This window comes from Macaca thibetana, chromosome X, assembly GCF_024542745.1.
Source record: "Macaca thibetana thibetana isolate TM-01 chromosome X, ASM2454274v1, whole genome shotgun sequence".
Classification (NCBI taxonomy): domain Eukaryota; kingdom Metazoa; phylum Chordata; class Mammalia; order Primates; family Cercopithecidae; genus Macaca; species Macaca thibetana.
This window is the reverse complement of record NC_065598.1, coordinates 42887520-42914949: the sequence shown is the minus strand read 5'-3', so window position 1 is coordinate 42914949 and position 27430 is coordinate 42887520.

Here is a 27430-nt window from a genome sequence, read left to right as displayed (position 1 = left end):
AAGTAACTTGCTCAAGTTTACTCAGGAAGTGCCAAGCCAGGATCACAGCCCAGGCAGTGTGACTCCAAAGTCTGTCCTTGTAAGACTACTCTATCCTGCTCCAAGATTTTGTTCAGATCCATAGATAGCAAAAGGAAGCAGTCCCTGGGAGAAATATACCATGAACACATTGCTTATACAGTAAGGCTTATTTATCTTAATCTTTGCTTCTTCTACTTAAGCAAGTTATTTCATGTGTCAAGTGCCATCCTTCTTTTTGCTCTGGAGTGTCCTCAAAGGCCCTAAAGAGTCTGAAAAAGCAACAGGAGTTACTTCTACTGTCTTCCTAAAGCTCCCCTTTTACTAGGACCTGCCGTTCCTCATGATACTGATACCAGCAATATTCATCTTTTAGAGGAGATCCTACCTACCAATATAGTAAGAGCATCCATCTTACTATATTGAAAACAATTGGTAAAACTGTAAAGAACTATTAAAAACAAAATGTTGTGATCTACACATAGTACACATAATTACATAGCTAAAATATGTCACTCTAACACCCTCTTTTAGGTGCAAATGGCAAACATACTAGCAGCAATGTTTCATGAAGCTTGTAATCAATGATCTAGTTCAATAGTTACACAGAAGCATGTTGAAGAAAGGTGAATACGTAGATTAATTTAATAATGACACAGAAATGATTGAACCTATTTTTGCCATTCAAGAAAAAATGAGTCATTTTTATATTTAAATTGGCTTGGTTCATGCTGTGTTACTGATGGAAATTATTTCCAAGTATAAAGAGATGAGCAATTGGGCATTTCTTCTCTTGTGTATTCACAACCTTAAAACCAGTTTGAATATAATTCTTTACCAGTATTGAATTTAGATTTTGTTTTTCCTGCTTGTATGCAACACACTATATTGATTTGGATATTTTGAGTAACACATTTCTAGAGGAAACAATTCAGAAATATCACTTCATATTTCCTTTGGAATACATGTACAATTCGCCATACATTTGGGTTTGTTGCATAACTGCAGTAAATATTAAAAGACTGGTAATATTTTAGTGACTTCATAGATTTTATCTAAAGATACATATTAACCCAAAGAGAATAATTGTTTTATTTGATATTTCTGAAGATTACAGGTCACATCCATTCACTTTCAATATCTAATTAACCAGTCAGAACATATGAAAAGTAGTAAACCAAGAGGGATTATTGTTTGTTTCTTTCTTTTCTTTTAGAGCAGATATCTAGTCTTATTCTGTGCTGACTTATTTTTAAAACAGTAGAAGATGTTTTTCTCAATGCAAATATAAAATATTCTTGTACCAGATTTATGGAACTAGCAACACATTCATTTGCATTTTTCAACTCAGACATGACAAACATCCAAGCAATTTAGAGCTGTTACTCATAAATCGTGTCCACTCTGGTGGACTAGTTCCTAAATTTTTGGAGCTGCTTTCCACCGGAGAATGAAAATGAATTTTTCAAATCTCATTCCATTGTACTGAACACAGTATAAATGTTTATGAATATTCACTATAAAATTAGAGGTTATTGGAGCCTTACGATTTGAATTAGCATGGAAATGTAGTTTTTTGAAGTCTCTGCGTACTAAAAAACTACTGTTTTAGTGTCTATGCAATAATGCTGGGAAAAATTCTCCACCAGATGGCAAGAAATTCAAAAGGTCTAAAAATGCCGTCACAGGGAGTGTGTGTGAAGTACCCAGGGAGGTTTACCAGGGAGTGCTGAGGTCATTTCTTCAAGTGTATGAAGGGCTAGTATTGAAAAGAGAGTACACTTTTCTCTGTGCACTCTCAGAAGTCAGAACCAGTGTGTACTATGTCTGGTATAAGTTTGTCTTACCATTTCTCTACTAAGAACTCCTTTAAATGTGGTTTGTTATTGTAACACTTTTTACAACAAGCTATATTTGAACAGTTACAAACTGTACATACTCTATGATGCTTGTTCTATGAATGGATTTCTAAATTTCTGTGTGGAATACAAATTATTTGCAGTTTTCTGTAAATAAAGATTAACTTCCATCCTTTTCTTTTTTACTTTTATTTACTTTTTTAAAAAAGAACCAGAGAACCAAGACCAAGGAGGTAAAGATATCCTTTTATCTACTAAGGAGCTCCTCAGAGGTGGTACATTCTCCATGTCAAGTGTTTAGGTAGAACTAGTAGGACTATGTCTGTTTTAGGGATGAAGTTGACATGGTCTCTTTAATAAGTAGAAGGTAGGATTAGATTATTTCCAGAGTGTCATCACCATCCTCACATTGAAGGAGACAAATGCTAGCTGAAATAGTCTTTGTGATGCAATGTGATAATGCCCACTTCGCTGTTTAAACAGTGACTTGTTAATATCTGGAAATTATCTTCAGGAAATAGTTTCTACAGACCATTTTAATACAGCCAGTTATTAGTTTCTTGTACTTCAGACTTTTGCATAACAAAAGATGGTTGCAAAATTAATGATAGAAATAATGGGGCTGGGCATGTTGGCAAATGCCTGTAGTTCCAGCTACTTGGGAGGCTGAGGCAAGAGGATCCCTTGAACCCAAGAGTTCAAGGTGGCAGTGAGCTATGATTGTGCCACTTCACTGTAACCTGGGTGACAGAATGAGACCCTGTCTCAAATAAATAAATAAATAAATAAATAAATAAATAAATAAATAATATAATGGGGTTTTTACCTACTCTTTTTCTCTCCATTTTTCTCTTTCTATACTTACATATATAGGTTTTTGATTATGAAAGCAAGAATAAAAATAGGTTTTGAATGATGATAGAAGAGGTATTTTTTTCCCCTGTAATTGAAACAAAATATAAACTAAAAATGCATCTAGGTTAAAATGTCTAACTCTGGAAATAATGCTTTGACTTTTCTGCATCTTATTGTTTAACAAGAAATTTACCATTAACTCTGGCAGTTTTCATGTACCTTGTGGAAATGTGAGGAAATTTAGTTGAGAGAACCCCTTAATTGAGTTAAATTATGAGAGTCAGTTCCTAGCTCCCTTGGTGGTATTTAGAAAAGTTCCTTGATGCTTTATAGCACCTTTTTGACAAAAGAATCCCTTTCATCATTTAAAAATATTGCACAATATAACAGAGAGAAAATTGCATAAAACCTAAATATATGGCTTAACAACTTGCTGTAAAACAAACACTGTTTAAATACTTCACAGGTCAAGAAATAGAAAATCGCCAGAAACTGCCTGTGTACTCCTTTCAGATAATAATCCACTGTTTCCTCAACCCCAAACATACGCACAAGTCAACTGCTATCCTGTTTTTATTGGTATTTTAAAACTCGACGTTGTTTTCCTTTTTGTAAAAATAGATTTATCTTTTAGTTTTGCCTGTTTTTGAATTTTATATTAGTAGATTTGTACTTACGTATTTTTTTTTCTTTCTTGATTTTTATGCTCAACATTAAAACTTGTCAAATTCACCTATGTCATGATGTTTAGCCAGTGGTGTACTGGAGCTGGTGCATACCAGTTCGTGAGAGCTAATTCTATGTATTTTTTCTCAGCTTAGGTTTAGTAACATTATATTGGTAACTTGAATTTGGCCACAGTAGGGGCATTTACACCATGAAAATGGTCACATGTAACAAATCAGTGTTTTCTTTCCAAAAGCCAGTCGTTAAACATTAGTCAGAACACCAGTGCATTTAACTGTAGTTAAACCATTTCAATTGCTGTACCTTATTTCATTATATAAATATATCAGAGTTTATCAATTCTTTTGTTGAGGGACAACAGGGTCGTTTCCAGTTACCTGTAATTAGAAACAGTTCACCTAATAACTCTTTTGTACATGTGCCCTGATGGTCATAAGCACTTAAATATGTAGGGTATACTTCATGAAGTGAAATTGTTGGGTCACACTTCAGGCTCACTTCTCTGATCTCTCTTCCCCTTGATCTTGGCTCAGTAACTCCTTTCTACTGTGTTAGTACTTTTAAGCGTCTCAGATGATGTTTCTCGCTTGCTTATTTGTTTGTTTACTTGCTTATATTTTGTCCAGTTGTTTTGTTTGGATTTGTTTTGTTTTTAATGTTTTTCGGTGAGAAGGTTGGTATAATGTATCAAAACTTATATTATCAAAAGCTTGCTTATCATTGCCGCCTCATAGCCCAATAGCACCTAGGAGCTATTCCTGCTTTCATTGCCTCTTCAACTGCAGCATTAGACAAATAGCTGAAGTGCTGAGACAGAGCTTTTTCACAGACAACTTTTAATGGATATATAAAATCATCCACCCTGTGAGAAAAAAATGATGTCAGAAAAGAATAAATATCCTACAGTTTAGAATAGAGCAGGATCTCTATACACTATACATTCTTTAGCTCATAGCACAATATGCTGCTCACGGGGAACATAAGTTATGAAAGTGGGTTCTAATTTATTCTATTGTACTGTGGCCATAAGAATGTTCTGGGGCAAGACTTCAGTGAGTGTAAATGGCTCCTTTCTTCTATCTTTGTTCAAGTTTCATTTGTGCTTGAGGGAGTTGTGGAGGTTAGGGAATACGAAAAAGCAAAGGCAGGATGAAAAGTGCCCCACTCCATCGGTTTACCTAAAAGTGCATTCCATTCTCTTCCTGATAACTAGTGTACTAAGGGCTGTCCAAAGAGTCTCCATTTGACTCATTGTATCCTAGACCTCTTCTGATCCCCCATATACAAAATTTAATAATCCTAAACACTGTTTTCTCAGAGTTCTGCTTTCTGCATGATGAAAAATATCTAATTCGTATTACTGATTTTCTCTTTGCAAGACGTGAATATTTTAGTGATTATTTATTCTGTATTTTAACTTCAATGATTACCCTCTATCCTGAGAGACTATTGAGGAATAATTAATGGCAAACAGTGTATATGAAGGATTATGCTTATCATTTTATATCATCTGCTAAAAATGCCATGACAGTGCTAAAAATGTAGAAAGCTGTAAGCAAACATCTTTGCCACTGTAATAGAAGAAACAAGATAATCTACAAAATTGTAACTTTTCTTGAGCCAATGGAAGGTCGCAAGGCAACAATGTAAAATGAATTCCAAAGAATGACAAGCCCCACCAAGGAAAGAGGTACACACAAACACACAAACTGTTTTACCCTGGCAGGGCATAGGAAGAAGAGATGTTCTACAAATATATATGCGAGAAGGAAACTAAAATTTTAACAAGTTCCTGAAATCAAAATGTGAACTAGTGTGATAGTGTAAAATACCTCAGAACCCTACTCCTTCCCAAGGTCTTTTCCATGGGTCTCTGCCAGGTCCTCATGAGAAAGACTAGGGGGAAGGAGACTTAAGAGTGCAGGTATGAAACACCACCCAATTCCTAGACTCTTCTTCTTATGAAGCAAAAGCCTTAAGGCCCTGGTGGGAAGACAGAAAATACTCTTTTATTCATGGTCCTGGGAAAGATGCATTGCTTCTGGGGAAGGGTAGAGAGAAAAACTGTCTGTCACTGGAATAAAGGTAGAAACCCTTTCTGTGGCCCAGATAGATTCATTGTTTTTGGAGAGAGGGGTAGAAGCAAAGGCCATTTGTCCCTGAGAGAAAAGATTTTTTAAAATCCTCCTCTCCTTAGTCACAAGCAAAAGTAAACTGCCATTGTGGGAGGTGCAGGAAACTTGTCATAAACAAACCATTAGCCTGAACTAAATGACAAGGAATAGCAATCTACCATGTGGATAAGGAACACGAAACCCTCTAACTACAGTTCCTTCCCTAAAATACACTACTGCTCAAGGAAGACTAAAATAGAAAGCTTCTTCCACCGAAGATCGTCTTCAGATACAAGAAAGAATTTTGTCGCCACAGGAGTAGGAAAAATAGTAATGCTCAGAAATTTCCACTCCATATTCTCAGGCATACATAGCCAAAGACTGAACCTGGATGAAGAGAACTGAGAACTTCCCCATTTCCTGCTCGCAAGATGAGCCCTACACCAAGTAACAAGCAACAAACACTTTGCTCTGGAGGAGAGGCAAGGGCATGGACAGAGATCCATGTAATAAAAGGTGTGCAGGATCTGTTGAAAGCTGAGGGTGAAACAGGCAAGGATGGGCAAAATCCCTTAATGCCCAAGACGCCATACGAAGAAAAAAGTAACAGCAGCTTACCACTGGAGGAATTTTAAGTCTATGGAATATTGAAGATGACTAAAATTAACAAATAAGATGTAAACCCAGCTAAACTAGTAAATAGATTGACTTAGACCACTACATACTAACAGCCTGACAGAAGAAAGATGTGATCATTTCTAGGTATAAGTATCACTTATGTCATTCTCCATACAATGTCTAGGATTCAAACAAAAATTATAAGACACATACAAGTAAGTATATTAGTCCATTCTCACATTGCTATAAAGAAATACCTGAGACTGGGTAATTTATAAATAAAAAGGTTTAATTGACTCATGGTTCTGTAGGCTTTACAGGAAGCATGATGGCTTCTGCTTCTGTGGAGGCCTCAGGGAGCTTTTACTCATGGCAGAAGGCAAAGCAGGAGCAGGAATCTTACATGGCAGGAGCAAGACCAAGATGGCAGGAGTGGGGGGAAGATGCCACACACTTTCAAACAACCATATCTCACTGGAACTCACTCATGATCATGTCACAGTACCAAGGGGAAAATCCACCCCTATGATCCAATCACCTCCCACTAAGCCCCACCTACAGCATTGAGGATTACAACTTGACATGAGATTTGGGCAGGGACACAGATCCAAATCATATCAGGAAGCAAAAGTGACTCAATGTCAAAAAATAAAACAATAAACAAAAACAGAACCTGAGATAATTCCAATATTAGAACAATGAAATAAGATGTTTTAAATAACTAATTATTTAAACATAAACAGTAAATTATTTAGTGCAACAAGTAGAAAACACCCATGAAGAGATGGAGATTTTGAGCAGAGAGATGGAAACTCTAAGAAAGAATTAAATGGAATACGCTGGGCACAGTGGCTCACGCCTGTAATCCCAGCACTTTGGGAGGATGAGGTGGGTGGATCACCTGAGGTTGGGAGTTCGAGACCAGCCTGGCCAACATGGTGAAACTCTGTCTCTACTAAAAATACAAAAATTAGCCGGGCATGGTAGCAGGCACCTGTAATCCCAGCTACCATGGAGGCTGAGGCATAAGAACCACTTGAACCTGGGAGGCAGAGGCTGCAGTGAGCAGAGATGGTGCCACTGCACTCCAGTCTGGGCAACAGAGCAAGACTCTGTCTTAAAAAAAAAAAATGAAATTTCAAAAGTTAAAAAAAAATAGCAATAAAGAATTTGTTTAGAGCATTCATTAGAAAACTGAACAGAACTGAGGACAAATTAGTAAACTTAAATATAGGCTAATAGGAATGATCCAAACAGAAATACAAAGAGATAAAAAGAGTATAGAAACAGAACATCCAAGCAGTGTGGGAAAATAGTAGAGAGCTAACACAAATATATCTGGAGTCCCAGAGAGAAAATAGATCACAAGAAGTTTCTGAGAATATTGATTGAGAATTTTCCAAAATTAATGAAAGACAATAAATTATAGATCCAAGAATCACAGAAAAACAAAAGTACAGGATAAATTTAAAAATAAAACATACACAGTTGGACCTTTGTATCTGTGAACTCTGCATGCATAAATTTAACCAATCACAGGTCAAAAATATTCAAACAATCCAAGAAAAATAACAATAAAAATCAATACAGTATAAAAACTAGCATTTACATTGTGATTTAAAGTATAAGGGAAGATGTGTGTAGATTATATGCAAATACTATTACTATGTTATTTTATATGAGAGACTTGAGCATCCACAGATTTTGCTATTCATAGGGGATCCTGGAACCAATCCCCCATGGATACCAGGGGACAACTGTATAAAAATGCCACTAGACGTAACGTAATCAAATTCATGAAAACAAAAAATAAGGAGAAAATCTTGAAGCCAACTAGAATAAAAGGAAACATTACATAAACAACAACAAGTGCAAATTAAAGTAGATTTTATGTCATGAATTATGCAAATGGAAAACAATGGTCCAACTTCTTTATTGAAAAAAAAATAAGCTATCAACTTAGACTTCTATATTCAGTAAAATGACCTTTCATAAATGAAGGTGACAGACTTTTCAGAAGGTGACAAACAGGGAAAAAATGTCTAATACCAACAGACCTGGTCTACAATAAATATAAGAGGAAGTTCTACAGGAGAGAGGAATATGATAACATACAGAAATTTCAATCTACATAAATAAATACTGATTGCTGGAAATGGTGAAAATGAGAGTAATATAAAAACATGCCCCTTTTTCTTATTTTTAAAGGAAATCAAGAAGGGTAACAATGTATTGTGGGATTTCTATGTTAGAAATAACATAAACTATGTGTAGAAGTAAAGTGTGTGACTACAGTACCACAAAGGAATAAAAGGAGGAAAATAGAAGTGTATTCTTATAAGGGTCTTATACATGAAATACATAACATGATTTGAAGGTATAATGTGATAAATTCAATTTGTGCACTGTAAACTCTAAAGCAACTAAATGAAGTATAACTAATCAATAGTGTAGGTATATTAGAAAAAAAATATTCAATTAATACAAACATAGGCACAGAAAAAGGGAATAAAGAACTAAGAAATTATGGAAGTAGTGAAAAAACAACTAGCAAGAGTAAAGATTATAATACAACCATATAGACAATTATGTCAAATCAAAGCACCTCAAACATTCCATTTACAAGCCAGAAAATTTTAGGTTGATTTTTAAAAGTAAAATTCAACTGTATGCAATCTATCAGGATCCTACCTCAAATATAAAGTCATAGAAACATTAAAAATAAAAGGATAGAAAGAGATGGACTAGGCAAACACAAATCCAGAGAAAGCTGGATTCACTGGAATAACAGTAGACAAAGTAGATTTCACAATAAGGTATATTATGAGTGGTAAATAAGGATATTATATGAAGGGATTAATTATTCAAGACATCATTACAATTCCCAAAGTGTATGCAGTTGACACCAGAGCATCAAATACCTAAAGCGAAACTGAAAGAAATGACACGAGATAAGCACACCATAATCTTAGTTGGCATTTTCAATACTTTTCTCTCTCATTAATTGATAGAACGAATAGACAAAAAAAAAAAAAAAAAAAATCACCAAGAAATATAGAGGACTTGAATGACACAATCACACAACTTGATGTAATTGACAGTTACACAACACTTTACCCAATAACAACAGAATACACATTCTTTTCAAGAGTACATGGGGCATTCACTAAGTTAGATTATATTTTGGGCCACAAAATAAATCTCAGCAAATTTAAAATTATTTAAAGCATCAAAAATGTTTTGTTTCTAATATGGAATTAAACTAAAGATCAGTAAGAGAAAAGTAATTAGAAAAATCCCCAAATATTTGGAAATTAAACAACCCATTTATCAAATAAGACTTTTCAAGAATAAATTAGTAATTTTTAATTCAAAGAATTTAAAACAGCAAATCAAAATTTGTTGTTCATGCCTAAAGCCATGTAAGTTTCCATTTTAAGAAACTAGAAAAGGAAGGGCAAATTAAGCCCAAAGCAAGCAGAAGGAAGAAAATGATAAGAGTGGAAATTAATGTAAAAGAAAACAGAAAAACAATAGAGAAATCAATGAGAGGATATCCTTAGCAATGTAAACATACAAATGAATTTGGTTTATTCTGCTGTCCAACAGCAAGTGAGATAAAGTGCCTGATCAATGAAAAATTAGAAAAGGAATATAATCTAAAAAATTTTTCATTCAGGAAAAATTATCTTTCTTTTGTTATGTAGTTCCATCAAAATTCTATTTATCGATTATTTTTCTTTAATTTTTTCTTGTTTAAGTTACCATAAAGAATGTTAGTTTTTCTTTATTTTCTCTCCAATATTAAAATAATTATCTCCATCATTAGAATATCATATTCATTTAATTTATAAGATGCTATATAAGGAAATAATTTTACTTTTGTAGTTTTATGTAGAAAATTTATTTTATAACATAAATACATAAGTTCTGCTTATGTATTATTTTAACTGTTTTCTTTAATGTCTCTAACATTTCCATAGGTTTAAGAAGATGATGTGCCAAGTTTAAAGAATATATGTATACTTAAATAATTTACCAGAGAGTATTCTAGGGTACCATGAAATTTTTTCTAGAATCTAAATTTGCATAAGGAGAGGTGTTTAATTCGGGTAAGAAAGAGAAAAAAAAGCAGATTACATTCTGTAAAAAAGGTTATCTTTGTTCATACTTACTTGAAACCCACAAGTATTAAATGAGCTTTATTTACATTACATTGGCTTCTTTCAGGGGGATCAGTGAGGGCTCAAAGAAAAAGTGTTTTTTCTATTGTGCATGATGGATTCCTGAGTATAAAAATCCCAGCTATGCTATTATTGTCAGAAATAAATCTTGAGGCTTCTGGTGTTTCCACTGGGGCTACAGAGCCATCCTTCTAGGATAAAGGTTATTAAAAAGTACCATCATGAATCAAATCGGTATATGAGCAGTATGTGCAAAACATACAGTCACCTTTAAACCTTCTGTTTAGAAAGATATGGGAGTGCAGAAGAGCAATGTATCTGAACTTTCTGGAAAGTTAATAATGAAAAAGTCCCAAGGTCCTTCATGAATATTAAGATGACCTTTTCTTTTGATCATAAATGTATTCTGGAAGAGCTAGTAGAAGGCTGTCATTATTGTTGTTAGGGTTTGAGGAGTAAATAAAATCCTAATTCAAGTATATTTGAGGAATCTGATAAATCCAGGAAAAATTCAAAAAATATGATAAAAAGATAATTTCTTTATTATCTTTTGTGTGATTCGAGGCCAAACAGGTTTACACCATTATCCAAATACTTGTCACTTACATTTCTCCATGTCTGTACTCATGCTGTTCCCCTTCATGACCTTACCGGAAACATTCTCCATCTCTTCCTGCTCATGTATATATCACCCATATTCCTTCACTCTACTACACCATTAAATAATTGCTGACCACTTTTTTACAGTGATTTTTGCCCTTCTCTGATATCTTGTAACACTAGTTTAGAATATTCATTTACTCTAAACCACATGTCTCTTATAATATACATCCAAAATTAAGTATTTATCTTTTTAATTAGATTATTGACTTTATTTTAGGAATTAAACATTGTGTATTGGGTTTTCCAAGGCAGTATTTTTCAAACTGTGGGTTGTACCCCATTAGCAAATTACAAAATCATCTTAGTGGCTCATGGCCAGCAAATTTTATCATAATGTTTCTACCATTGTGGTTATGATACAGAATTTGAGAAGACAGTAAAAATTCACCCCAAATCCTGCACTCAGAAATTTTTATAATTAACATTAAATAAACACCAGAAAGTCATCAAAACCTCTGTGTGTATGGGTAGATAGATAGTTAAATTAGTAGGTAGGTGAACAGAAATTATTCTTAAAAAGAAGATTATTCCACAAATTACTGTTTTTCATAAAATTGTTTCATATAATTTTACTTAAAGTACCACTTGGTTTATAAATTGTGCTTAAACAATAGGGAACCTTGTCTTTTGTGATCGTGTTGGGCCCCATCTGACTTAATATCACAATCAAAACCCTGAAAAATATTGTTTTGGCTTATTTTCCTGTGGGGAGTTGAATACTTAAAAATGGTTTATAATGAAAAAATTCAAACATACACAAAAGTAGATAGAATATCATAATAAATCCCTATACCCCCTTCACCTAGATTAAATGGTTACCAAGATTTTGCCATATTTGCTTTATCTAATTGTTTGTTTGTTTTTGCCTTCACTAAAGTAGTTGAAAACAAATCTCAGATATAATATCATTTTTAATTCTACATATTTCAGTATGCATTTGTGTGTGTGTGTGTGTGTGTGTGTGTGTGTGTGTGTGTGAGACAGGCTCTTGCTCTGTTTTCCAGCCTCGAGTGCAGTAACCTGGAACTCCTGGACTCAATCACTCCTCCCGCCTCAGTAACTGGGCATGTGCCACCACAACTGGCTTTTAAAAAAAAATTATTATTATACTTTAAGTTCTGGGGTACATGTGCAGAACATGCAGGTTTGTTACATAGGTATACATGTGCCATGGTGGTGTGCTGCACCCATTAACCCGTGATCTACATTACATATTTCTCCTAATGCTATCCCTCCCCTAGCCCCCTACACCCCGACAGGCCCTGGTGTGTGACATTCCCCTCCCTGTGTCCATGTGTTTTATGAGGGAGAACATGCGATGTTTCGTTTTCTGTTCTTGTGTTAGTTTGCTGAGAATGGTTTCCAGCTTCATCCGTGTCCCTGCAAAGGACATGAACTCATCCTTTTTTAAGGCTGTATAGTATTCCATGGTGTATATGTGCCACATTTTCTTTATCCAGTCTATCATTGATGGTCATTTGAGTTGGTTCCAAGTCTTTGCTATTGTGAACAGTGCCGAATAAACATACATGTGCATGTGTCTTTATAATAGAATGATTTATAATCCTTTGGGTATATACCCAGTAATGGGATGGTTGTGTCAAATGGTATTTCTAGTTCTAGATCCTTGAGGAATTGCCACACTGTCTTCCACAATGGTTGAACTAGTTTACACTCCCACCAACAGTGTAAAAGCGTTCCTATTTCTCCATATCCTCTCCAGCATCTGTTGTTTCCTGACTTTTTAATGATCACCATTCTACTATCATAAGATGGTGTCTCATTGTGGTTTTGATTTGCTAATTTTTAAAAAAACCGTTATAGAAACGAGACCTTGTTATGTTTTCCATGCTAATCTCAAACTCCTGCCCTCAAGTGATCTTCCTGCCCCTACCTCCCAGAGTGCTAGGATTACAGGCCTGTGCCACTGCACCCCGTCAGCATGCATTTCCAAAAATTATGGATATATTCTCCATCACAATTAGCATGATCACACCTACCAAAATTAGCAATAATTTTTTGGTGTCAACTAGTACACAGTCCATATCCAAACTCCTTTAATGGTCTCACATTGTCCTTTTATATTAGTGTATTTGAAGCAGGATGGAACCAATGTCCACACATTGCCATGGGTTATTTTCCTTAGAATTATTTTAATGTACATTAGTCATTCCTTCCATTCTCCTTCTGTGCTTCCACTTTTTATTTTTCCTGCCCGTTTTCTGGTTGCAGAAGTCAGGCCCATTTTCCTGTAGAATGGTCTACATTATAAGTTCAGCAGATTGCTCCTTGCTGTGTCACTTAACTTGTTCTTTTATATCACTTGTATGTTTGGTAAGTGGGACTTAGTACTAGAGGCTTGATTAGATTCAGCTCCAATATTGTTGGTAAAAAATCTTTTATAGGAGAGGCTATGTGCTTGATATTGCCTAGCACCTCAGAAGGTTTACAGAGTAAGTTGCCTTTACTATCCGTGGTGCTACAATTAATCAGTGAATTTAGTTGCCAATAACCTGCTCTTGCCATTGTCAACCTTCTACCCAAACTTCATCTAATGGTTTCATCTACTGATAATAATGGAAGAATTAATTGTTAGGGATTGAAAAGTGGTTATTTTCTAACTGGGTTACTGTTAAAAAAAAATGGTTCATAGAGGAAAGGCAAGGTAAATGCTTATTTATTTATTTGCCAATTTGAATAAAGACCTTATACCCTTGTTTCTTTCATTTTTATCCAATCATCCTATTTTTTCTCTTATTTACTTTTAAATACCATTAGACACATGATAATATATTCAGTATGTGTTAACATTTGTATTCATTTTTCAATGTAATGTTCAAATTGTCCCGTTTTTGGCCAATGAAAATCACTTTTGTTGGCTCTGGTCTCTTCTTGTCTCTACCTTTTAGTCTTTGATAGCTTTTTTCCTTTCTGGCACAACAAGATGTTTGTATGTTTTCTGACCCAAATCTGGTAATAGACTCCAGGGAAGCCTGATTTCTTTTGGTGAGGAATGGTATTTTGAGACCATAATCTGGGTGCTTAGTTGTGCTCACTGTAGTGTCATCTATTATTGTTTCTAGTTCTTTTCAGTAGATGGAGCTAAGACCTATGTATATTACAAGAAAAAGTAATAATTATTCTTAATAATTTCAGTTCAAAGTTAACATTATCTTTTTATTTAAAATATTTGATTTTATACTTCAATCTTTTTCTCTTATAATATTCCCAACACTATTCCCATAATTACTTATTTGCATTATTTATAATATTTAAAAAAGATTCAAAATAATACAGATACCATTACTATTTGGTTAATGAATTAAATTTAAGATTTCTTTCCAGCTGTATTTTTCTTGAGAATATATTCCACGAAAGATGTACAGTTACAGTGCCAAGTTCTAACGTTACTTAAAAGAATTGTTTTCCTTTTGGTTATATCACCAACTTGATATGTAATTAGGCTAATTTATTTTAAATTATGTAAAATATTTAGATATTGCTTCTTTCCTTTTACATTTAATTTTATGTTTGAACATGTAAAACAATTATAGGAGTCCAAAGTCAAAATTATGTAATAAGGCATATTCAGAAAAGTGCCTTTCTTTACTCATCCATCTATTATAGTTTTCTTCAAACTAAAGATAACCATTTTAATTGGTTTTGGTTTACCCTTACAATTGTTTTTTGATGGCAGGGGTGTATATACGTGACATATATATATATATGTGTGTGTGTATTTCCTTTTCCCTCATTTCTTACACACAGTGTAGCATATTACATGTACTGGTCATAATTAATAAAAGATCCAGAAAATCACTCCAGATCAGTGTAAAATGATCGTCTGCATTCATTTTATGGCTGTATAGTACTCCAGTTAGTAAATCAGCTCCCTAATGATAGAAACATGTATTATGTCTGCTGTTTTGCTATCACAAATAATGTAAATAATAACTATGCATAAATGATTTCAGGTGTACGATAGTGTATATCTGGGACAGAAGTGATATTGCTGAGATATAAGCTGTACACAAACATAAACTTTTTAGATCTTGTCAAATTCACCTCCATAGGAGCTGTATCATTTTGCATCCCTACCAGTGATGTGTGATTATGAACGTTTCCCTATAGCTTTACAAATGGAGTATTTTGTTAGAGTTTTGGATTTTTGTCAACTAGTATGTAAGAAGTAGCATCTCTGTGTAGTTTTAATTAACAATTCTCATATGGTAAGCAATACAGAGCATATATTCACATGTTTAAAATTCATTTCTTATTTCCTTTGTGAGTTTAAGATCATATCTTTGTCTATTTATCTTTCATATTGTTGGTCTTGTATGCTTTCTTTTTGGGATCTCTTTGTATATTAGAGACATTAGTCTTATTTCTGTGATATAAATTGCAAATACATTTTCCCAAGTTTGTCTTTTGATTTTCCTTAAAGTGTTTTTTGTCATGCAAAAATTATAATGTAATAAAATTTATTAGTGTTTTATTTTATTGTTTCTAAATTTTGGATTATAATTAAGGAAGATTTTTTCACCCCCAGGTTGTAAGAAAATCCATTTGTATTTGTATTTTTATTTATGAAATTACTTACATAATATCATATTTTATATTTAAATCTCTGATTTCTTTGAAATTTATTATTTTGCAAAAAGATCAAGACCTTTTTAAGGGGGCAAAATCAGATTTCCTTTTTGACATGAAGGCCTTAAGCCAAATGAGAATAGAGTAACATATTTAAAATACTCAGTGAAAGAAGATATGAGCCAAGGATTTTATATCTAGCCAAGCTGACTTTCAAGTATAAAGGCTACAGACATATTTTGAGCATACAAGAATTCAGGGGATATTTTCCCCATGAACACTTTTCCAGAAAGCTACTGCAGCATGAATTTCAAAAATCCAAAATGACTGAAGAGACATTCATATAAAGACTAGTTTTAAGCATCAAATATATAATTTCCAGTGGAGTTGAGTCTAAATAATAGATGTAGAAGAAAACATTATAGTGCAAAATATTTGTATGTTAGAAAAATGGACAAGAGGGAGAGTATATCGGAAGTAGAATAAGTTTGCTGATTGCTTTGTACATACTATATTATTTTCCTATTGGTGCTGTAATAACTTCCACAAATTAAAACAACACAAATTAATTTTCTTATAGTTATGGAAGTCAGATATCCAAAATGGTTCTTCAGGGTTATATTCCTTCTGGAGGCTGCAGGAGAGAATCTATTTCCTTGCCTTTTCCAGTTTCTGAAGTTTGCCTACCTTTCTTGACTTGGGGCTTTCCGGGTGCATCACTCCAACCTCTGTCTCCATCATCATATTGCATTTGCTCTGACTCTCTTTCCTCCCACTTATAAGGATCCTTGTCATTACATGGAGTTCAGCTGTATAATCCAGAATAATCATCTCATCTCATGGCGCTTAACTTTAATCACATATACACAGTTCTTTTGCCATGTAAGGTAATAATATGGGGAATTAGGACATGAACATCTTTGGGGAAGGTATTATTCTGTCAACCACAGGTAGTAATAGGGATTAAAAACATAATACTTCATATAAGACCATGGTTAAGAGGAAAGTAAGGGGAAAGAAAATACAACTAACACGTTTCTATAGTGTTCATAGCAAGGAGCCAGTAGAGAGCATCCAAAAAGGGGGAAATGTGTATAGATCTTTGAACAACATGGGTTTGAACTGTGCAGGTCCACTTATATCTGGGTTTTTTTCAACCCAAACTCAGATACAAAATACAGTATTCCCTGGATGTGAGCTCCACATATACAGAGGAATGACTTTTGATATATGTGGGTTTCATAGGGCCAACTGCTGGACTTGAGTATGTGGTGATTTTGGTATACACAAAGAGGGTGTGTCCCAGAACAAATACCCTGTGTATACTGAAGGATGACTATATATATGTATGTGTGTATATAGAATGATATTAGTATAAAAGTAACCATAAGTACAAAATTATAACCTTTTCTAAATATCAAACGATAAAACAAAAAGAGAGCGAATTAAAACGTACTTCCAAGTAAAATATTGTATATATGAGAAGTCTTCAAAACATTAATGGGAAATGTGTATTATGAAAAAACTACTCATGGATTTCACAATTTTTTGCATGCTAACTTGTTGTAACATGTCTGAGCAGGATCTGGTTTGAGGCACTAAAAGAATAAGACAACAGGCCAGGCATGGTGGCTCACACCTGTAATCCCAGCACTGGGAGGCCGAGGCAGGCAGATCATGAGGTCAGGAGGTTGAGACCATCCTGGCTAACATGGTGAACCCTCGTCTCTACTAAAAATACAAAAAGTTAGCTGGGTGTGGTGGCAGGCACTCGTAGTCCCAGCTACTCGGGAGGCTGAGGCAGGAGAATCGCTTGAACCTGAAAGGCGGAGGTTGCAGTGAGTCGAGATTTCACCACTGCACTCCAGCCTCGGGGACAGAGCGAGACTTCATCTCAAAAATAAAATAATAATAAAAAAAAAGAATAAGACACGAGTTTGAAAAGAGCACTTGTCAGTGCAACATGAATTGTGCTAAATTGAAGCAAGAACAAAAAAAAATTATGGTGAGGTTTGATTGGCAGAATGGTGAAAACATTGATGCTTTATGAAAAGTTTGTGTGGACAATGCCCCAAAGAAATCAGTAGTTTACAAATGGGTAACTCATTTAGAAAAGGGATGATATGATATTGAAGATGAAGTCTGAAGCAACAGTCCATCCACATCAATTTGTGAGAAAAAAATTTATCTTGTTTGTACCCTAATTGAAGAAGACCAACAATTAACAGCACAAACAACAGCCAACATCATAGACATCTCAATTGGTTCAGCTTACACAATTCTGACTAAAAAATTAAAGTTGAGCAAACTTTCCACTGGATGGGCACCACAATTGTTGTATTCAGATCAGCTATAGACAAGAGGAGAGCTTTCAATGGAAATTTTAAACAAGTGGAATCAAGATACTGAAGTATTTCTTTAAAGAATTGTAACAGGAGATGAAACATGGCTTTACCAGTATGATTCTGAAGACAAAGCACAGTCAAAGCAATGGCTACCAAGAAGTGGCAATGGTCTAGTCAAAGCAAAAGTGCAAGGGCAAAAGTCATGGCAAAAAGTTGTTTGTTTTTTTTTTTTTTTTCTTTTTTCGATGCTCAAGGCAATTTGCTTATTGACTTTCTGGAGGGTCAAAGAATGATAACATCTGCTTGTTGTGAGAGTGATTTGAGAACGTTAACCAAAGCTTTAGCAGAAAAATGCCCATGAAAGCTTCAACAGAGAGTCCTTCTCCACAATAGTATTCTCACTCATTTATCTCACCAAACAAGGGCAATTTTGTGAGCGTTTTCATGGAAAATCATTATGCATCCACCTTACAGTCTTGATTTGGCTCCTTCTAACTTATTTTTGTTTCCTAATCTTAAAAAAAACTCTTTAAAAAGAACTCATTTTCTTCAATTAATAACGTAAAACAAGACTGCATTGATATGGTTAAATTTCCAGGACCTTCAGTTCTTTAGTGTTGGATTAAATGGCTGGTATGATTGCTTACAAAAGTGTCTTGAACATGATGGAGCTTACATTGAATAATAAAGTTTGTATTTCGTATTTTCCTCTTTGAATTAAATTTTCCATGAGCTCTTTGAAGTCTCCTTATATGTATACATGCATATGTACACATATATATGAAAAGATTATATGTATATGTATTTGCATATATATAAAAAATGTATTTGTGTAAATGTGAGGAAAAATAGATGGCAGATACACACTAATAGACCTTTATATAACTCTCAATCTAAGTCAATAAAAATTTAGAAAGATCCAGGAAGCAATTAATAATATATATCTCATAGCAAACTCTTAACCTATAGAATAGAGAAATAGAATAGAGAGTATACTTTCTTCAACTATACATGAATCATTAATAAAAATTGAGTAGATCTTAAGGCCACAATAAAAGCTTCCCTAAAATCCAAGAATAGAAATAATACAAACAAGTATTCACTGATCACAGTGCAATAAAACTAGAAATTAATAACAACAATTAAAAATTGTTTTCTACCTGGAAATTACAAAAGACAAAAACCCCACTAAACAACTTTTGAATCAAAGGAAGAATGCAGACCCAAAATTGCAGAATGCATGAAAATAACAATGAAAACGTATTATCAGTATATATGGTTACAGCTAAAGCACTTACCAGAGGAAAATTTATAGCTTTAAATACTTATACAAATAAAACAAATATATATTTTTCTTGATAACCACCTCAGCCAGAAATACAGTTCTCTCAACCACAACTGCAGTAGATACAGTGCTACAGCTGGAACTTATTTAAAATTTTAATATTTTGTTCATCATAACATTTTTGCATTAATTTTGATTTTTAAAATTATTGGATCAAAATAGTTTTTATCTTGATTAATGTTTTTTTTCATACTTTTTTAAATTTTGCACCCAAGGTGAGTGCCTCTCCTACCTTTATCCTAGTCCCAGCACTGAATTAGACCTCAGAAATCACCAGTTTTCTTGAAAACACAGTCAGGCATGGACAGCACCCACCACTTTAAGTTGAGTGAGTTCTCTTCAACTGCAGCAGAGAAGCTGGTGGAACTTCTGTATTTATCTGAGCTGGGGAGGAGAGCAGTGAAGTTTGATGGGAATAGCCATCCCATCAAGCATCAAGAGTGCTTATAGACTCCTATAGGTCTTACCAGAAGTCTAGCAGGTTTTCAAGCATAAATCCCCCTCAGACAATTATAAGCCTTTGTCAATTTCCAGAGAACTGAAATGGTGGTTTTGTCAATTTTGTACAGCTTCATGATTGTTATTTAGGGAGAAAATTTACCCATGTCCTCATGTGACCATAACCAGAATTTTGGCCTCAGGCCAGCATTTTTTTGATGTCAAAAACTAGAGGATTTTCAAGGAGTAAAAGAAAGCAATTAGCCAGTAAAAACCAGTCAGATCTGCAGGCTATTTTCAATATTTTTAAAAGGCCTAACTGAAATAACATATTCATTTCAATAAAGACATCCAGAATAATTTAAAAAGTTACCTTACCTTGCTTCTGTTGTAATCACATTATTTCAGGGTAGAATGACAAACACTCAATGCTGTTCAGAAGCTGTGTTTGGTAGTTACAGATGTTTGTGATTAACTAAAACCAGAAAGGCAAATGATATCTTAATGAATGCAGTTTGTTTTCTAGACACTGTCTTTCAAAACGTGAAGTCTGTTGGGGAAAGAAGTAATAAATAAGTGGTGTTTAGTGGCTGAAAGGCTGAATCAGTACTTTAAAGAAAATTTACAGCAGCGATGTCTCTTAAGCAGAGGGAATCTGAAGAGCTGGAAACAAGGTACACACACTTCAAAGGCTTCCTGAGGAAAGGCCCTGGGATTAGGAATGTGGATCTCTTTCAGTAAAAGAAATTAATACACTGATTAAAAAACCTCAGTTGGGCATGGTGGCTGACACCTGGAATCCCAGCACTTTGGGAGCCCAAGGTGGGTGGATTGCTTGAGCCCAGAAGTTCGAGACCAGCCTGGCCAACATGGCGAAACCCCATCTCTACTAAAATACAGAAACTCTAAAGTAAAACAAAAGGGCTCACTTTTCAAATCCTCCTCAGACATCAGTAACACAACAGATTTGTGCATTTTGAAATACGTTCCAGTAATGCTGGGGATCCTTTTTCTAGCATCCCTTTCTGTTCTCTTGCATCTTGTTCTGTTTTTTGTTTGTTTGTTTGTTTGTTTGTTTGTTCCATTCAAATTCTCTCAGATCTGAAAAGAAGTATCCATCTACAACGTTGCCAATGGCATAAACCACAAACTTTCACAGCATTGAAAGGAGATGTGATTGCCTTTAGTTTAGTTTTTTGTTTTATTTTTTGAGACAGATTTTTTTTGCTCTGTTGCCTGGGCTGGAGTGCAGTGGCATGATCTCAGCTCACTACAACCTCCACCTCCTAGGTTCAAGTGATTCCCCTGCCTCAGCTTCCCAAGTAGCTGGGATTACAGGCGCATGCCACCATGTACAGCTATTTTTTTCTATTTTTAGTAGAGATGGAGTTTCACCATGTTGGCCAGGCTGGTCTCAAACTCTTGACCTCAGGTGATCCTCCCACTGTGGCCTCCCAAAGTGCTGGGATTGCAGACGTGAGCCACCCTGCCTGGCCTTGCCTTTAGTTTTGAAAACTCATGAGAAGAGATGTGTAGAAGCACTCCCGTGGGGCCAAAATGGCATCAGTTATAAAAGTAGACACTTACCATAGTGAATTGTGCTGTGCCAATACTGAATGCCAGATCAAGAGTGCTAGAGGCTCCCATGTGCCCTGTTTTACATTTTTTATATGTGTATATTTGTGGCATTGGGGTCCTTGAAAGCATGAGCCTCAGGACAGGTGCCCCTCTTGTCCAGTTCTGAAAATGGTACTAGTGAATTTCGGCATTAAGTATGGAAAATTGCAAAGAGAGAGAGGAACCCCAATAAAAGACGTTAAAAAACAAAAATTGTAATGGGTTTAAAGGTTTTTCGGTTGTAATTGGGAGACATGTGGACACCTGAAACCACCTCGGTTTAAAAATATCTAGGTTTCAGTTCAAGATGGCTGACTAGAAGCAGCCAGTGGGGCACTTCTCGCATGGAGAGGAATCCAAATAGTGAGTAAATACTAACACTTCAAGTAGATCATCTCTGAGAGCATGCTGGCATTGATCAGAGAAGTGAAAGGAATCACAGAAAGCAGAGGGGAGTGAAGCCAGGCAGCCTGCTGAGCTGGGACTGGCACAGAGCCAGGAGAGGTTTTCTAATGCAAGGAAGGGATGAGTGAATGAGTGAGAGACCTCTGGCGTCCCACACTTCCACCATGGACCTTTATAATCCTACCCATGAGGGAGCCCCCTGGAACCTCCCAGGCCTACATACTGACACAGGGACTGCCTGGAGACTGCAGAGGCACTGCTTGAGCTCATATGGAATCCTACAGGCTTTTTATCCCTGAGCTGCCCAACATCATCTGCCCCCACTCCACCAAGAAGAGAGGCTGGGCACTTTTGCACACCCCAAAGACAGATACCACAGCCATAGTATGGAGGAGAGGGCAGACTTAGCACCACACAACTCCCCACATCCACTGCTCCATGCTGAAGAGGGCCCGCTCGCTTTGGTGTCAAGTCCCCAGCACAGCAGCTCTGTCCCCATGTGAACACTATGGCTGCAGCCTAGCATTCTTCTGAGAGCCCAGCCCCCAGAGGCCAGTGATGTACCCTTCAGTTCCCACAGCAGTTGCCACCACCAATGCCGCCACTACCACTTTTGACACCCCCAGGCCAGGGAGAGTGCATGGAGGCTGGGTGTATTGGTCCATTCTCACACTGATGTGAAGAAATACCCAAGCCTGGATAATTTATAAAAGAAAAAGGTTTAATTGACTCATAGTTCCACATGACTGGGGAGGCCTCAGGAAACTTACAATCATCCTGAAGGGGGAAGAAAACACATCCTTCTTCACATGGTGGCAGGAGAGAGAAGTGCCAAGTGAAGGAGGAAAGTTCCTCACAAAACCATCAGATCTCGTGAGAGCTCACTCACTATCACAAGAACAGCATGGAGGAACCGCCGCCATGATCTGATCACCTCCCATGAGGTCCTTCCCCAATTCATGGGGATTGTAATGTGATTACAATTCAAGATGAGATTTCGGTGGGGACAAAGAGCCAGACCATATCACTGGGCATCTTCACATGCTGGCAATAGCAAAATCCACCATGGGTTCTGTGAAGGAAAGTGTGACTGGGCCATGCTGCTAGTAGATCCCAGAGCTGCTAGTCTCTACTGCCCCAGGTAAGTGGGCCCTGCCTTCCCCAGTGAAAGGCCTGCAGCACAGGTGCCCTGCTCCTACTTGACCATTTCAGCTGTGGTCTGCAGCCCTTCTGAGAGCCTAGCCCCACAGGCCCGTGATCTTTTCTGGGGTTCCTACCACCTGAGCATTCTGCTGCTGCCTGAGCATTCTTCCTGCCCCTGCCTGAGAGTTCTGCTGGTGACCCAGGAACCAGCCCACTCCTCTCTATCACAGTCAGCATGTGAATTCTGTGGTTTCCAAGAACAAGTCTACAGGCCTATTCCTGTTTCAGTCCCCTTAGGACTCATACATGCCATTTAGTGGGCCATCTGGGGGCCTTGGGATCAGAGGTTTGCCTCGCCCAGTTCACCACCGTTGGCCTCTGACTACTCCCTCCATGTGACTCAAAGCAATCTACAGATTCAATGAAATTCCTATCACATCACCAACATCATTTTTCACAGAACAATAACAACAAAAAAATAAAATTAATACAAACCCCCCAAAAGAGCCCAAATAGCTAAAGGAATCCTAAGCTAAAAGAATAAATCTGGAGGAATCAAATTACCTGACTTCAAATTATATTACAAGGCTAAAGTAAACAAAACAGTATTGTACTGGTACAAAAATAAACACATAGACCAATGGAGCAGAATAGAGAACCCCAAAGTAAAGCCACATGTCTACAACTACCTGATCTTTGACAAAGGTGACAAAAGTAAACACTGTGGCAAGGACGTCCTTTTCAATAAATAGTGCTGGGAAATTTTTCTAGCCATTTGTAGAAGAATGAAACTGGACCCCTATCTCTCACCATATACAAACATCAACTAAACATGAATTAAAAATGTAAATTACAAAACATAACTTAAAAAATTCTAGAAGAAAATCTAGGAAATACTTTTGTGGACATTGGCCTAGGCAAAAAATTTATGACAAAGACCCCAAAAGCAAATGCGACAAAACAAAATATACAAATGGGACTTAATTAAACCAAAAAGCTTTTTACAGCAAAAGAAATAATCAGAAGAGTAAACAGACAACCTACAAAATAGGATAAAATATTTGAAAATTATGGTTCCAACAAAGGACTAATATCTAAAATCTATAAGAAACTCAATTCAACAGGAAGTAAGCAAACAACCTCATTAACAGTGGACAGAGTACATGAACAGTCGTGTCCTCTTAAAGGAAGATATACAAGTGGTCAATAAACACATGAAAAAATGCTCAACATTATTAATCATCACAGAAATAAAAATTAAAACTACAGTGAGGTATCATCTTACACCAGTCAGGATGGCTATTACTGAAAATCAATTCTACATAACAACCAGCTTACAACACAATGGCAGGATCAAACCTGTGCATATCAATATTAACTGTTAAACAGGTTAAGCACCCTTATTTAAAAGGCACAGAGTGGCAAGTTAAATAAAGAAGCAAGACCCAATTGTATACTGTCTTCCAGAGACCCATCTCACATGCAAGGATACCTATAGGCTCAAAGTAAAGGCATGCTTTGAAAGATCTATCAAACAAATGGAAAACAAAAAAAGAGCAGGAGTTGTTATTCTTATTTTAGAAAACAATGGACTTTAAACCAACAGTGATAAAAAGTCACAGAGCCGGGCATGGTGGCTCATGCCTATAATTCCAGCACTTTGGGAGGCCGGGGTGGGTGTATTACTTTAGTCCAGGAGTTTGAGACCAGCCTGGGCAACATGGTGAGACCCCCATTTCTACAAAAAAAAAAAACAAAACAAAACAAAATTAGCCAGGCATGGTGACACATACCTGTAGTCCAAGCTACTCAGGAGGCTGAGGTGCAAGAATTGCTTAAGGAGGTTGAGGCTGCAGTAAGCTGTGGTTGTACCATTTCACTCCAGTTTGAATGACATAGCAAGAACCTGTTTTAAAAAAGAGACAAAAAAGGGCTTCACATAATAATAAAAGGATTAATTCAACAAGAAGACTTAACTGTCCTGAATATATGTACCCAAAACTGGAGCACCCAGACTCATAAAATGAGTTCTTAGAGACTTATGAAGATACTTAGATAACCACATAATAATAACAACAGGAAACTTCAACACTCCACTTACAGTATTGGACAGATCATCAAGGCAGAATACTAACAAAGATATTCAGGACATAAATTTGGTACTTGACCAATGGACCTAACAGATATCCACAGAACACTCCACTCAACAAAAATAGAATATACATTCTTCTCATCTGTACATGGCACATACTCTAAAATTGACCACATGCTCAACCATGAAGCAATTCTCAACAAATTCAAAAAAACTGAAATCATACCAATCACACCTTTGGAACACAGTGCAATTAAAATAGAAATCAATACCAGGAAGATCTCTCAAAACCATACAATTAAATGGAATTAAACAATCTGCTTCTGCATGACTTCTGGGTAAATAATGAAATAAAGGCAGAGATTGAAAAGTTCTTTGAAATGAATAAAAGCAAAGATACAACATACCAGAATCTCTGGAACACAGGTAAAGCAGTGTCAAGAGAGTTTACAGTGCTAAATGACCACATCAGAAAGAAAGATCTCAGATTAAAAAAAAAAAACTAATATCACACCTAAAGGAACTAGAAAAATAAGAGCAAACAAAACACAAAGCTAACAGGGAAAAAGAATACAAATCACAGCTGAACTTAATGAAATGGAGACGAGAAAAGCCATACAAAAGATAAACAAAACCAAAGTTGGTTCTTTGAAGCAATAAATAAGATAGACCACCAACTAGACAATAAAGAAAAAATGGCGAAGATCCAAATAAACAAGGCAGTGATGACGAAGGGGACATTACAACTGACTGCACAGAAATACAGTAAACCCTCTGAGACTATTATGAACACCTCTATGCACACCAACTAGAAAAGCTACAAGAAATGGATAAATTCCTGGAAGCATACCACCTCCTAAGATTGAACTAGTAAGAAATCGAAAGCCTGAACAGACCAATCACCACTTCTGAAATTGAATCAGTGGTTAAAGACCTACCGACCAAAGCCCTGGACCAGGCAGATTCACAGCTGAATTCTACCAGACATATAAAGAGGAGCTGGTACCAATCCTACTGAAACTATTCCAAAAAATTGAGGAAGAGGGATTCCTCTCAAACTCATTCTATGAGATCAGCATCATTCTGATACCAAAACCTGGCAGAGACACAACAACAAAAAAGAAAACTTCAGGCCAATATCCCTGATGAACCCTCAGCAAAATACTAGCAAATCAAATCCAGCAGCACATCAAAAAGTGAATACACCATGATCAAGTAGGCTTTATTCCTGGGATGCAAGGTTGGTTCAACATTTGCAAATCAATACATGTAATTTATCACATAAATTGAATTAAAAACAAAAGCACATGATCATCTTAGTAGACACAGAAAAGGCTTTTGATAAAATTCAACATCCCTTTATGTTAAAAACTATCAACAAACTAGGCATTGGAGGCACAAACTTCAAAATAATAGGAGCCATATATGTCAAATCCACAGTCAACATCATACTGAATGGGCAAAAGCTAGAAGCATTCTCCTTGAGATCTGGAACAAGACAAGTATGCAAACTCTCAGCATTCCTATTCAGTGTAGTATTGGAAATCATAGCCAAAGCAATCAGGCAAGAGGGAGAAATAAAACGCATCCAACTATAAAGAGAGGAAGTCAAACTTTCTCTTTTTTTAGATAACATGATGCTATAAAAAAAGCATCACAATACTAGAAAACCTCATAGTCTCTGCCCAAAGTCTTCTAAATTTGATAAACACCTACAACAAAGTGTCAGTGTGCAAAATCAACATATAATAACCGGTAGCATTTCTATATGCCAATAACATCCAAGTTGAGAGCCAAGTAAAAGTTACCATCCCATCCACAGTAGCCACAAAAAGAATAAAATACCTAGGAATACAGATAACCAGGGAAGTGAGAGATCTCTATAATGAGAATTACAAAAAACTGCTACAAGAAATCAGAGATGACAGAAACAAATGGAAAAACATTCCATGCTCATGGATAGGAAGAATCAATCTTGTTAAAATGGCTATATGGTCCAAAGTAATTTACAGATTCAATGCTATACCTATCAAACAACCAACAACCTTTTTCACAGAATTGGAACAAAAGGGTTCTAGAATTCATATGGAACTAAAAGAGAGCCTTAATAGTCAAAGCAGTGTTAAGCAAAAAGAACAAAGCTGGAGGTATCACACTACTCAACTTCAAATCATACCACAAGGCTACAGTAACTAAAATAGCATGATACTGGTATAAAAACCAACACATAGACCAATGGAACAGGTTAGAGAACCCAGAAATAAAGCTGCACACCTACAGCCATCTGATCTTTGACAAAGGTGACAAAAACAAGCAATGGGGAATAGGCTTTCTATTCAATAAATGGTGGTGAGATAACTGGCTAGCCATATGCAGAAGATTGAAGCTGGACCCCTACATTTCACTGTATACAAAAACCAACTCAAAATGGGTTAAAGACTTAAATGTAAAATGTAA